Source organism: Silene latifolia, chromosome 3 (assembly GCF_048544455.1).
Source record: "Silene latifolia isolate original U9 population chromosome 3, ASM4854445v1, whole genome shotgun sequence".
In the NCBI taxonomy this organism is placed as follows: Eukaryota; Viridiplantae; Streptophyta; class Magnoliopsida; order Caryophyllales; family Caryophyllaceae; genus Silene; species Silene latifolia.
Genome location: NC_133528.1, coordinates 66,614,727 through 66,627,549, shown reverse-complemented (window position 1 = coordinate 66,627,549; position 12,823 = coordinate 66,614,727).

Here is a 12,823-nt window from a genome sequence, read left to right as displayed (position 1 = left end):
CACTCCCAAGACAATAAACGATATTCATTTTAAATTACCCCACACTGTAATATCTCTCAAGGTAACTGGTTCAAAATCGAAAGGGCCAGGGTACGAATTAAGTGAAAGATCATAGATCCATATTAGACTCTCGAATAAAAATTAAATTATCTCATAATTTATCATTTAGGTGATCTATGTAACATGCATGCAAATATAAAAGCATAAAAATGAAAGTTTAAGGAAAAACAATTTCCTTACATTGATTTTATGGTAATAAGGGCACAAAATAGATCACCTTTCTAGTTTGATCTTGAGCTTATAACAAATGGATTATCCTCCTAACAAATCTTCAAAGAGAAGATCTCCTTCAAGATGCACCCAAGAACTCAACCCAAAAATCTAACAAGTACTTAACTAGAAACTTGTTAAAATTATACCCTTGATAATATTTTAATATTACTAACTATCTTAGTAAATATTAAATTTGTATACTAACAATCTTAGTAGAGGATGCTTTATTATTTTTAGAGAGAAGAAGATACACATGCAAAATGTTCAAGTGTTGTTGTGTGTAAAAATGAGCAAACATTTTGGAGTGTATATGGGGGAAAACCGGTGGGAGGGGTAGAGTGTAGGAGTGGATTTGTTTTATATTTTTTAATCTTACATCACATGCAAAATCTATAATAAGATAACTTATGGAAGTATATAAAGTAAGGTGAAATGATTATGTTCCTAATCATCCACTACTCTATTTTACACGGTCCACTTGCCCATTTACGGGTCCATATTGATTCTTATATTTGTCGCACAAATACGTGTAATTTTATTTTAAACATCGTTTCATGTTTAAATACTTCCATAATTAATTCGTTCAAATCACTCCGTAAATATACGTGTACTGCTACACATATTATTTACGTACTAATATTAATCACATTAATCAATTAGTACAATTTTAGTGAATTAACAATTAATTAACTAAAACCCGTCTCCCAAAATTTATTATTCAATTATCGCATAATTAAATAATAATCGCTAGTGCCTCGAGTTCGCAACTCGAAATCTCTCTAAAAATAATCGACTAACCTCTTAGTCTATAAATCAAGGGACTAAATAAATTGTATCTCATACAATTAATTAGTTGTCAATTAGGGTTCGTTCCTTTAGGTGTGACCGAAAGGGGTATTGATCACCGCCGTCTCACGACAATAACGTCAAACTCTAGTCTACCAACCGTTATCGATTTACGTTAATCAACTGACGAGGATCAAATAATTAAATATCTGATGATATTCCATTAATGAGATTTATTATGTAAACGCACTATTGTGGAGGACACTAACTCCAACAATCTCCCACTTGTCCGACACAAGGTGTGCGCTACCAATTCTCTTGTCCGTTTTAATCTCCCACTCAATGCAAGGTGTCTTTCAGGTCGCACTTGCACACGAACATATCGCGAGTGGTTTTCTCGATCGGGAGTGTGACTACCCGACCGGAAAAATCTCTCACAGATTACTTCCGAGCGTGGCCACGCATTTGTAGTCATTAACTCCTCGAGTGGCCTTGAGATATAGTTACTCAACGTGGGTTGACAATTCCTGTATGCCCTATCTATCCTATTGCACAATACAGATCACCATGACCTAGTAAATGCCCTTTTGGCCTCCTTTCACGGCACGACCTAGGACAAAAACCAAAGTCATTCGGAAACTGCACTTGCTCAGATAATAGTCTTCAGTCAAAAGAATCGACTCATTAGAACATCTTAGAGATCCCCGCCACGACCAGGCGTCTATAATAGAACTTAGGGACTCTCTAAATGGTCACTGTCCGGCAAAGTGTCACACACTCTGCCTATGTAGTCGACTAGTCATCACGTATGACCTTATGGTGTTGAACAACCATCAATCGACTTACAATCTAATCACTCCGAGACGTCACCTCATTAAGTGACTAGGGACAAAATACAATGTTCATCTTATTCACTTGAATAGTGTTCAACATTGTCTCCACAAGTTATTCAGATAAACAAGGTATTTAAAATTTAGTCACACTAAACAAAAGATTCATAAAAGAATGAATGCGAAAACAATGAATGTGATTATCATATATATAATAAGAGATACACTATCCAATTATTACATATCCATAATCTAAAGAAAATCTTGTACTCGTCTCAATCCCATAGCGACGACATGACCATCATGCTTAGCCTTTGATAAAGACTTGGTTAAAGGATCAGCAATATTATCATCTGTCCCAACCTTACAAATATCAATTTCCTTTCTTTCCACATAATCTCTAATTACATGGTATTTCCTTTCAATGTGTCTAGATTTGTTACTAGACTTCGGCTCTTTGGCTTGAAAAATAGCTCCACTGTTATCACAATATAGAGTGATATGATCTTTGGCGGAATGGACTACTCCTAGCCCCTCCATGAATTGCCTAATCCAAACAGCTTCCTTCGCAGCCTCAGACGCTGCAAGGTACTCAGCCTCTATTGTAGAATCCGCAGTAACGCTTTGCTTGAAGCTCTTCCAGCAAACAGCTCCTCCATTTAGCATAAACACATAGCCGGATTGGGATTTCATGTCATCCCGATCGGTTTGGAAACTTGCGTCCGTGTAACCTCTTACACGCAACTCAGTTTCTCCTCCAAACACTAAAAACGAATCCTTAGTCCTTCTCAAGTACTTAAGGATGTTCTTTACGGCTATCCAGTGACTCTCACCAGGCTTGGCTTGATAACGACTTGTCATGCTCAAGGCATATGCAACGTCGGGACGAGTGAAAATCATAGCATACATGATAGACCCAACAGCGGAAGCATAAGGGACGGTCTTCATGTGTTCAATTTCCTTAGGGGTGGAGGGAGACTGTGACTTGCTCAAAGTAATCCCTTGGCCCATAGGTAGAAATCCTCTCTTGGAGTCTTTCATATTGAACCGGTCAAGAACTTTGTCAATATAAGCCTCTTAACTCAATGCTAGTATCCTCTTGGACCTATCCCTATAGATCCGGATACCCAAGATTCGTTGTGCCTCTCCCAAGTCCTTCATTTGGAAGTGTTTCCCTAGCCACTCCTTAACGAAAGTGAGCGATGGAATATCATTCCCAATGAGCAATATGTCATCCACATATAGGACAAGTAATGCAACCTTACTCTCACTAAACTTCATGTATAAACACGATTCTTCCACACTTCTAGTGAAACTGTATTGTTTAATAACATGATCAAAGCGATGATTCCAACTCCTAGATGCTTGCTTAAGACCATAAATGGACTTCTTGAGCTTACACAGCTTCTTAGGGTTAGATGTATCCACAAAACCTTCAGGTTGTATCATGTACACCTCTTCTTCTAGAATCCCATTCAAGAAGGCGGTTTTGACATCCATTTGCCAAATCTCATAATCATGAAATGCGGCAACCGCTAAGATTATCCTAATGGACCTAAGCATAGCGACTGGAGCGAAGGTTTCGTCATAGTGTAAACCATGAACTTGGGTGAAACCTTTTGCCACCAATCTAGCTTTGTAAACATCCACATGTTTATCCACGCCGAGCTTAATTTTATATATCCATTTACACTGAAGGGGCCGCACTCCCTCAGGTAAATCCACCAAGTCCCATACTTGGTTCTCGTACATGGAATCCATTTCGGATCGCATGGCTTCTAGCCAAAGCGAGGAGTCGGGACTAGACATGGCCGATTTGTAGGTAGTGGGTTCATCACTTTCCAAAAGTAACAAAACACCATCCTCTTCGATGTTACCAAGGTAGCGATCGGGTGGATTAGAAATCCTACCGACTTTCTAGAACAATTACCGTTTCGAGAGGAAGAGGGAATGCTTTCCTCCACGTTCTCCTCTACCTCATTCTCGGTTTGTGGCTCTCGAACTTCTTCAAGTTCAAATTTTCTCCCACTCTGTCTCCTAGAAATAAACTCCTTTTCTAGGAAGACAGCATCACGAGCCACAAACACTTTGTTCTCGTTTTTATTGTAGAAGTAATAGCCACGTGTTTCCCTTGGATATCCTACAAAAAGACATTTGTCGGACACAGGTGCAAGCTTATTGTCAGACTTGATCTTAACGTACGCTTCGCAACCCCAAATACGCATGAATGACAAATGAGGGACTTTCCCTATCCATATCTCATATGGAGTCTTATCGGCCGCTTTAGTCGGGCTTCGATTTAGTGAAAATACTGCAGACAAGAGGGCAAAACCCCAAAATGAACTAGGAAGCTCAGTTAGACTCATCATAGACCGAACCATATCTAGTAAAGTTCGGTTTCTCCTTTCGGCCACACCATTTAATTGCAGTGTGCCAGGAGGAGTCCATTGTGATACTATACCACAATCTTTTAGGTGTGAATCAAATTCAATATTTAGATACTCACCACCACGATCGGACCGTAGGGTCTTAATATTTTTATCCAATTGGTTCTCTACTTCATTTTGGAACTCTTTGAACTTGTCAAAAGCTTCACTCTTGTTCTTGATTAAGTAGACATACCCATATCTACTTAAGTCATCAGTAAAAGTGATGAAGTAGTGAAAACCTCCTCTAGCGGTGATGGTTAATGGTCCACACACATCCGTATGTATGAGAGCCAAAACCTCACTAGCTCGTGTCCCTTTTCCCGCAAAAGGTGCACGAGTCATCTTGCCTAGAAGGCAAGACTCGCATGTACCATAAGATTCGAAACCAAATGGTTTGAGCACTTTTGATGAAGCAAGTCTCTTAATGCGTCTTTCGTTTATGTGGCCTAAACGACAATGCCAAAGGTAGGATTCGTTTGGATCACCCGTTTTGAGCTTTTTAGTTTCCACATGATAAACGTCATTAACATCATTTAAAACATAAATGCCTCCAATTGAAATGGTCTTGCCATAAACCACATCATTAACAGAAAAAGTACAACACTTGTCCTTAATCATAAAACAAAAGCCTTTCGCGTCTTACGCGGAAATGGAGATGATGTTCTTAGTTAAAGTTGGTACAAAATAACACTTATTTAAATACAACTCTAAACCACTAGCTAAAGTGAGCACATAGGTCCCCTTGGAAACGGCGGCTACTCTAGCTCCATTGCCCATGCGGAGATCCACATCACCTTTTGCTAGTGCTTGCACGTCCCTTAAACCCTGCAAATGATTACAAAGGTGAGAGCCACATCCGGTATCAAGTACCCAAGTGGAAGTACAAGCATAATTAACGTCTATCACATAGAGAGAGGAAATCATACCAATAGGCGTCACACGCCCTTCCTTGAGATCCTCCAAGTATTTGGGACAACTCCTCCTATAATGCCCCTTCCCATTACAATGGAAACATTCGGCCTCGGAGAGTTTGACACTTTTTGCCTTGGGATTGCCATTCTCAACGGCCTTCCCCTTTCCCTTGTCATGTTTCTTTGACGATTTCTTGAATTGGGACTTTTCCTTCCCTTTTCCTTTCTTAACTCCAAGGGACATGTTCTTTAACTTCATGGTTAAAACATCTCCTTTTTCACTCCCACTAGCTTCCATATCCCTCTCCGCTTGGGTGAGGAGTGCTTGAATTTCATGGTAACTCTTATCCATGTCACTCATGTTGTAGTTTACCCTAAAGTGGGCAAACTTGGTGGGAAGTGAGTGGAGGATACGATCCACCACAAGAGTCTTAGGAATCTTACTGTTGGAGTGTCCCCGACAATAATGCGATCACAATTGTCGATCATGATGATCACATGTTTAAATCTCATTTTGTAAGAATACGTAAGGGATGATTCATTTTATAGTCAACTGATCAACATTAATCGGTAACGATTGGCTTGCTAGAGTTTGACGTTACTATCGTGGGACGGTGGTGGTCAGTTGATCCCTTAAGGTCACACCTAAAGGATGATGCCCTAACCTGTAAAGTTGATTAATTGTATGATGATACAAGTTAATCAATTCCTTAAAATTGAAAAAATCAATTTGTGAGAGAGAATATTGATATCTTATTATAATGGGATTAAATAAGATTTATTTTAGTAATTGAAATATTTTATTACTAAAATTGTTTATTGTTTGTGAAACAATAGAGATGAGAATGAATGGTTAATTATAATTACAAGATGTTGTGAATTATAATTAAATGACCCATTTTATTTATGTGATCAAGTATTACTAGTCAATTTGTTGTATGTAATTTAATTAATTCATAAAATGATATTTATGTGATAAATATGCATTAAATTAATTAATAACATGTATTATACTACATGTGACATATTGTGTGACAAGTGACAAATTGACAAAAAAATAAAATGGTAGTCCATTTTATGTATATGGACCGAAATATTGGTATGGAAGTAGTTAGTGGGTGAATTATTTTATGAGATAAAATAATGTAATCATGCCTAGCCTAAAACTAGCTTACACACCTACAATAAGTAGACTCACATGCCTACAATTTGGAGAAGTGAAAAAGCAAAAACAAGATGCCATTTTTGGCCTCTTCCACCTGTCCACTTCCTCTATCATAATGAGAATTTTGTTCTCATTTTTGACTACTCCATTATTCATTCATTTTCACATGCAATTTTTATCATCTCTCTCATTTTCTCTCTAAAATTTGTTTTAGATTACATGAATACTGTTCAATAAGATTACTAATATTATTAGTGTAATATATGAGTATTAGTAATCAATTTTAAGGTAAACTACTAAACTAATATCTAGCTAATATTATTTAGTGGGGATAAGGGATAATCTTGGGTGCAATCAAGAGGAGTGGCTTCTATACTTGAGGTCTTTGGAGGATCATCCTAACATATGGAAAACTCAAGAACAAGTGAGGTAGGAGACTTCACTTGTGCCCAAAATATCCGAAATACTCACATGTAAGGAACCGTTTTTCTCCTTACTCTTGCATTTGTTTTGCATGCATAAGATCTTTAAGTTTTTATGACTAAAACTTTAAACCAAAATATGTGATATTTAAAATACAATTTCCATCAAGTGGTATCAGAGCATCACGGTTGTTGCATGCAAAATCGGGTTAGTTTTTCTGAGTTAATTTAATTAATATATAAAACTTGTTATTTAGGATTTATGAAGATAAATAATGAAATAATTTTACATGTTAAAATTTTCTGGTCCTAAGTGATTTTTAGGACATTTTGGTTTATTTATGGATTTTATTGTTCATTTTATATATTATTGGCATTAAAATGTGATTTTTATGATAAAAATATCATTTTTGGACGAAAAATAGCTAAACTTCGAATTTTTCAGTGGTTTTTGGATATGTTTTCATATATATTATCTACTGATGGCCTGTTAATTTTCATGTTAAAATAACTTGTTTTACTCGAAATATGAATTTTTAAAGTTAAAATCGTATTTAAATGGGTAAATAGGTTAGTATGAGTTATATTTCGAATATGGTCATGGAAATTTAGTATGTTGTCACATGCAATTTTACAAGATGTGTGTAAAATTATTGGCTATAGTGAAGTCTTTTTGCATGATTTATGAATTTTTGATGAAAAATTACATAAATAGTGACTAAAATTAGTAATAATGCTAAAACATACTTCATGACTAAAGAAAAACGTCACATGTTGCATTTTATCATATATTTCAGATCTATAAGTGAAAAGTTGATGAAAATAAATTTTCTCATAATTTAATGGTCATATTTGTTAAAACCGATAAACCGCAACATTGTTTTTCTCGATAAATATTCGAAATTTACATTATGAGTGTCATGGTATTTTTTCCAGAATGTTCATGAGTTTAAATTTCAAATTTTGAAATTATTTGAAATTTTTATAATTTAATTTGAAGTTTATAGCATAATTTTGTATTCTTGGGTCCATTTATGAACAATATTAAGAAATCAAGTTTAATTATTGTCAAAATGTTAGTGGAGACTACCTTTTGAGTCCTAAGATGGTTAGAGTAATTAACTTATACATAAATATGAATTTATGTAATTATTGTGATTTTAACAAGTTTGTTTTTTTTTTTTTTTTTTTTTTTTTTTTTGATGACGAGGGGTTGAATCCCCCCGGGCCCATGCATTCCCGCACCACCACATGGACCATGTAAGCCACCCCCTTCGGGAGCTGCAGTGGCCAAGTGATCATCACCCCAGCTGGGAGTCGAACCCGGGACCTCTCAACTCTTGCATTTCTGCAAGTTTCAAGGTTTAACCCGGCTACCACTGGACTAACACCACTTGGTTGATTTTAACAAGTTATAATCACACAAATCCATAAAAACCGATAAATATACGATATTGGCTCTTAAAAGGCGATTTAGCATAAAATTTAGCATGTTCATACATATTATAATGCTGCATTTTATTTATGATTGTCATATTTTAATTTTATGTAATTTTTGAATTATGTAATTTTACTTAGTATGGCCTTAGTTTTAATTGGTATTACCCGAAATGTATGGGAATATCGATTCGGTTGTAATTATTGTGATCTCGTATCACCGTTTTGTAATTTAATAGATTTATTTTTAATTACAAATGTATAATAGGAAATTATGTAATTCATTTTGTAATTTATTTATTCCGGAGTTCCTTGAAGACGGTGCCATTCGAGAAGGCGATCCATCAAAGAAAGTGTTACCTTGAAGTGCGTGCCAAGACCGAAGTTCAAGGGACCAAAGGAGTTGGTTTCCGAATTTGTAATAGTTTATTAGATTTACTATTTTAGGAAGGCCATACTAGGATTTTATATTTATGCTTTGTATTTTATTTATATGTTGTATGCATCGCTAAATCGCCATAACTAAACATGCATTTTAAATCGAGTTTATCGACCGTGTCAATTACAATTATCGTAGTTCACCGCTTTAGTTCACTTAAATCGTGATAGATAATAAATTGACATGACCTCTCGCTAAAATAAACAATTGAGACTTAGCCTTACCAAAAAGTAGAAACCATGAAAACTTATTTCGTGAGGGAGTGCGCTCGGCCACACCGGGGTACAAACCTTGTTACGTAGGGGAAGTGGGTGATAAATGTCTATCCACCGAATTCATGTTGATAAGGGATGAATCGGCTACACCGTGCCCAAGTTAATGTGAATTTGGATCATGGACACATTTATTCGAAATTTGGGTTGAACTCAACAAAAGTATTCTCGACCATAGCCGAATGTGTTTTGGGCTAAAGATAAATATTAATGTAATTTTATTGACCAAGAGTTCTAAAAGTAGAATCGATTAAAGTGTTAATCCACCGAGTTATATTGATAAGGGATGAATAGGCTACACCGTGCCCAAGTTAATATGAATTTGGATCTTGGAATCATTTATCATAGTTGGGTAGAGGTCACTATGTAAATGTTTTACCTGTTTACAAGTATTATTATAATAATAAATGTTAGTTTTAATCATTCCGTTGTCGCATCATTCGCATCGTTCTATTTTCTTTACCTCAATTTATACGATATCATTTCGATTTTAGTACAAAATCTCCATTAAAACATCGTAACTTGAGACAAATATGAATTTTCTTCTAAAACCTCGCGTTATCCATTGGAAGGATCTCTTATGAAGAGTATAGATGAAAGTTATTCGTGATCAAAAGGGTTTTTGATTTTTTGACTAACATATCTACTTACAATGAATTGTTTCTCATGTGCTTAATTGAGTTAAGTACTTTGAAACGTAAAATCATTTTGGTGACTAGATTTGTGAGAAATCGTAATTGACCAAAATACCGCAACCACTTCAATAAAAGTTTTAAGAATAAACGAATAAATTGAAGAGTAGTCCTCATGAAATTAAATTTTGCTTCTCTAAGCAAAGACTTATTGAAATGAGTGGGAGCATTCTCTTAACCGTTAAGAAAAGGATAAGGTTTAAAGAAGTAAAATTAGAATGGAATTGATACAAGGTAATGTTAAAAGTAAAGTTATTGAGAATAACGATACTAAACCTATCAATCCCGACCAATAAAGTTTCCATTGTCTTAATTGTTGGACGCTAGGAAGGAAACTACCCCAAATTATTGAAGAATCAACAAGTTAGTTGTGGGACATCTAATGGGACCTTCTTCTTTAAATGTTTATTTGATTGACATAAATTTTGCTAGTACTACTTCGTCAATATTAGAAACCGGTGGTTGTTTTCATCATTGTATTTGATATATAGGATGATTGGAATATGACGACTAGCAACAATGATGTTGAGAGATAGAGTCATTGTGTACTCAATCTAGTTTTTGGGTTTAAAGTTGTACTTAAATATGACTATTAAGTGCATAAACTCTAAATAAGAATATAAACTTGTTAAGATACAAAAAGGGTTTCACTTTTGTGACCCTATACACCATGATTTGATGTATGGCTAGCCCATTATCAAGGTGATTATAATCTAAACCAAACTAGAATGATATATCATGTAGATGATGCAAGACTCAAATTGGTAACCCAAGATTAAACTTTAAATTCTGGAATGATGAACGCAAAGAGTTATCGAGTACTCTTGAAACCATAAGATTGTTAATCTTATGGTATATGCGTATCTTATATTCAAACCAAGATGTCTCGTGCTTTTGGTTGAAAAGGAGATTGAGGTTGTAAATCATTGATCCAGAATAGGGTGATCATTTTATTTTACCAACGATTTAAGTTGACACTAATATGTTCACTTAATAAGGTAAATAGAGAAATCTTTGAATAAGTTCAAAGAGTTCCAGGAATCACGATTTTGTCGTGATGGGATTATCAAAGTGAAGACCTTGATATAAGCCAAAGGAAATGTGATATAGTATCACAAATTAATCTCTCTTAGCACGCATTATGGGATAATGTGTGGTTGGATAAAGAAATCAAACCCTATTCGATATAGTTTGAATTTTAATCAAGTTACTTTGAGTTACTTGATCCTTTTGGGGATTTTATCATTTTGTCTAAATTATTTTTCCACTAAATCTAAAACGAATCATATGAGATATGAAATGGTAGGGTACCATGTTTGTAAGTTTTCAAAAGAAACAAATGCTCATTTTTCCTTACTATAATCACGAGTACAATGGGTTTGTGGCTCGTGAAGCTGTCTTTCTAGAATACAAGTTTATTTCTAGAAGACAGAGTGAGAGAAATTATTCAAGAGCCACAAAAGAATTGTGTCAAAAAAATTCAAGAGCCACAAAAGAATTGTGTCAAAAATTGTATGAAATTGTATGTCGCAAGAAACTGTATTTTCTTGGCTACATGACGTTGTTTCTTCGAAACCTAGGAGGTTAAATTCGTCACTTGTTGAAGATGATGAATTCATGTTACTTTTAAGAATGTAAAGAGCTTACAACTTACAAAGAAATTGTTTGATTCAAGTTACTTCTGGAAAGTAATGAATATATGACTTACATGAGAATGTTTAAGTCACAACTCAATACAAGGCTTAGAGCCATGAAAATCCGAAATAAATTCCAAGTGAATTGTTAGATATCATAGCTTGATTGGTGGCAAAGGGTTTTGCACTAGTTGAAATGCTTAAGTCTATTTGGATCTTCTTAGGGATTGTGTTTCATTATGAGATATATATAGCGAGTGAATCTAAAACCCACTTCTTCAATTAGAAGGAATGTATTCAATACATGTCTTGAGTTTTGTAGATTCTTGCCATCCTAAGATAATGTGAAACTTAAGAGAGGGTCTTAAGTAGGACATCAATGAGTTGTAATCAATGTTTTGAACATGTTATAAAAATTTTCTCGATATGTCGAGAAGTTGTGTTTATACATAAAGTTTAGTGGGAGTTACGGTAATTTTAATTAGTCTAATATTTGGATGACATATTGATCATTGAGAATGATTTAAGACTTGGAGATATATATATTAGTCTAATATGTGGATGACATATTGATCATTGGGAATGATTTAAGACTTGGAGAAATATAATACATCTTTAATATCCAGATTTATGGAGATAAATCCACATGATATTAGCGTCAAATAAGAAGTCTTATGTTGATAAGATTCATGACTAGTTCAATCAAGTTTAACATATTTGATTGATTCCATTTTCTTCCGCCGCCGGATCAATTAAATGAGTAATGATGTATAACACTTCATATACTTTGAGTATGATGAATTGTTTCAAATCGAATTTAAGTAATAGTTACCTAATAGCCATATTGATTATTCTTAAGTGCTTGAAGAAGCATTAAAGATGCAAAGTTAAGTGTTTTTGCAATTCAAAAATTTGTGTAAGGGCTTACACTAATGACTGTTGAGATTGTATAAGGTTTCGGACAAAAACCGTATTCGAAACACCTAAAGATGGTTAAGGAACCATTGTGTCTATGTTATTTAAGAAGTGGATTTGCTAGAATTGTTCTAGGCAATAAAGAACAATGAGAGATGCTTACAACGGAAATTGAGTACACTTGCAATCATGAGATGTGCAAGAGGATGGATCCCGCACACTGTGAAAACAGTGGGAGCTATTCTAAGGCTAGAGAGCTTATGTCTAGATTGGATCTAGACACGTACTCAGAAAGTTTTGTAATGCAAATGTATATATTACAAAGGAAAACGAGTATGTAGTAAGGTTGAGTAAAGTACAAGAAGTTGATAAAACCTACTAACCAAAGCCTTCTCATAGGCTTAACATGATGAGTCATGTCATATGTCATTTCAATTGCAATCGAGATGAACAACTACATATAAGATGAAAATTGATTATAAAATTATGAAGTAGTAATCAGGTATTGACTATTCATATGAGATAATCACATTTGTCGTTCGAGTTTTTAAATCTAAAAAAAACTCCTTTTATACTTTGTTACATCCAAACGGGTTGTAGAGACAATATTGAACCCCG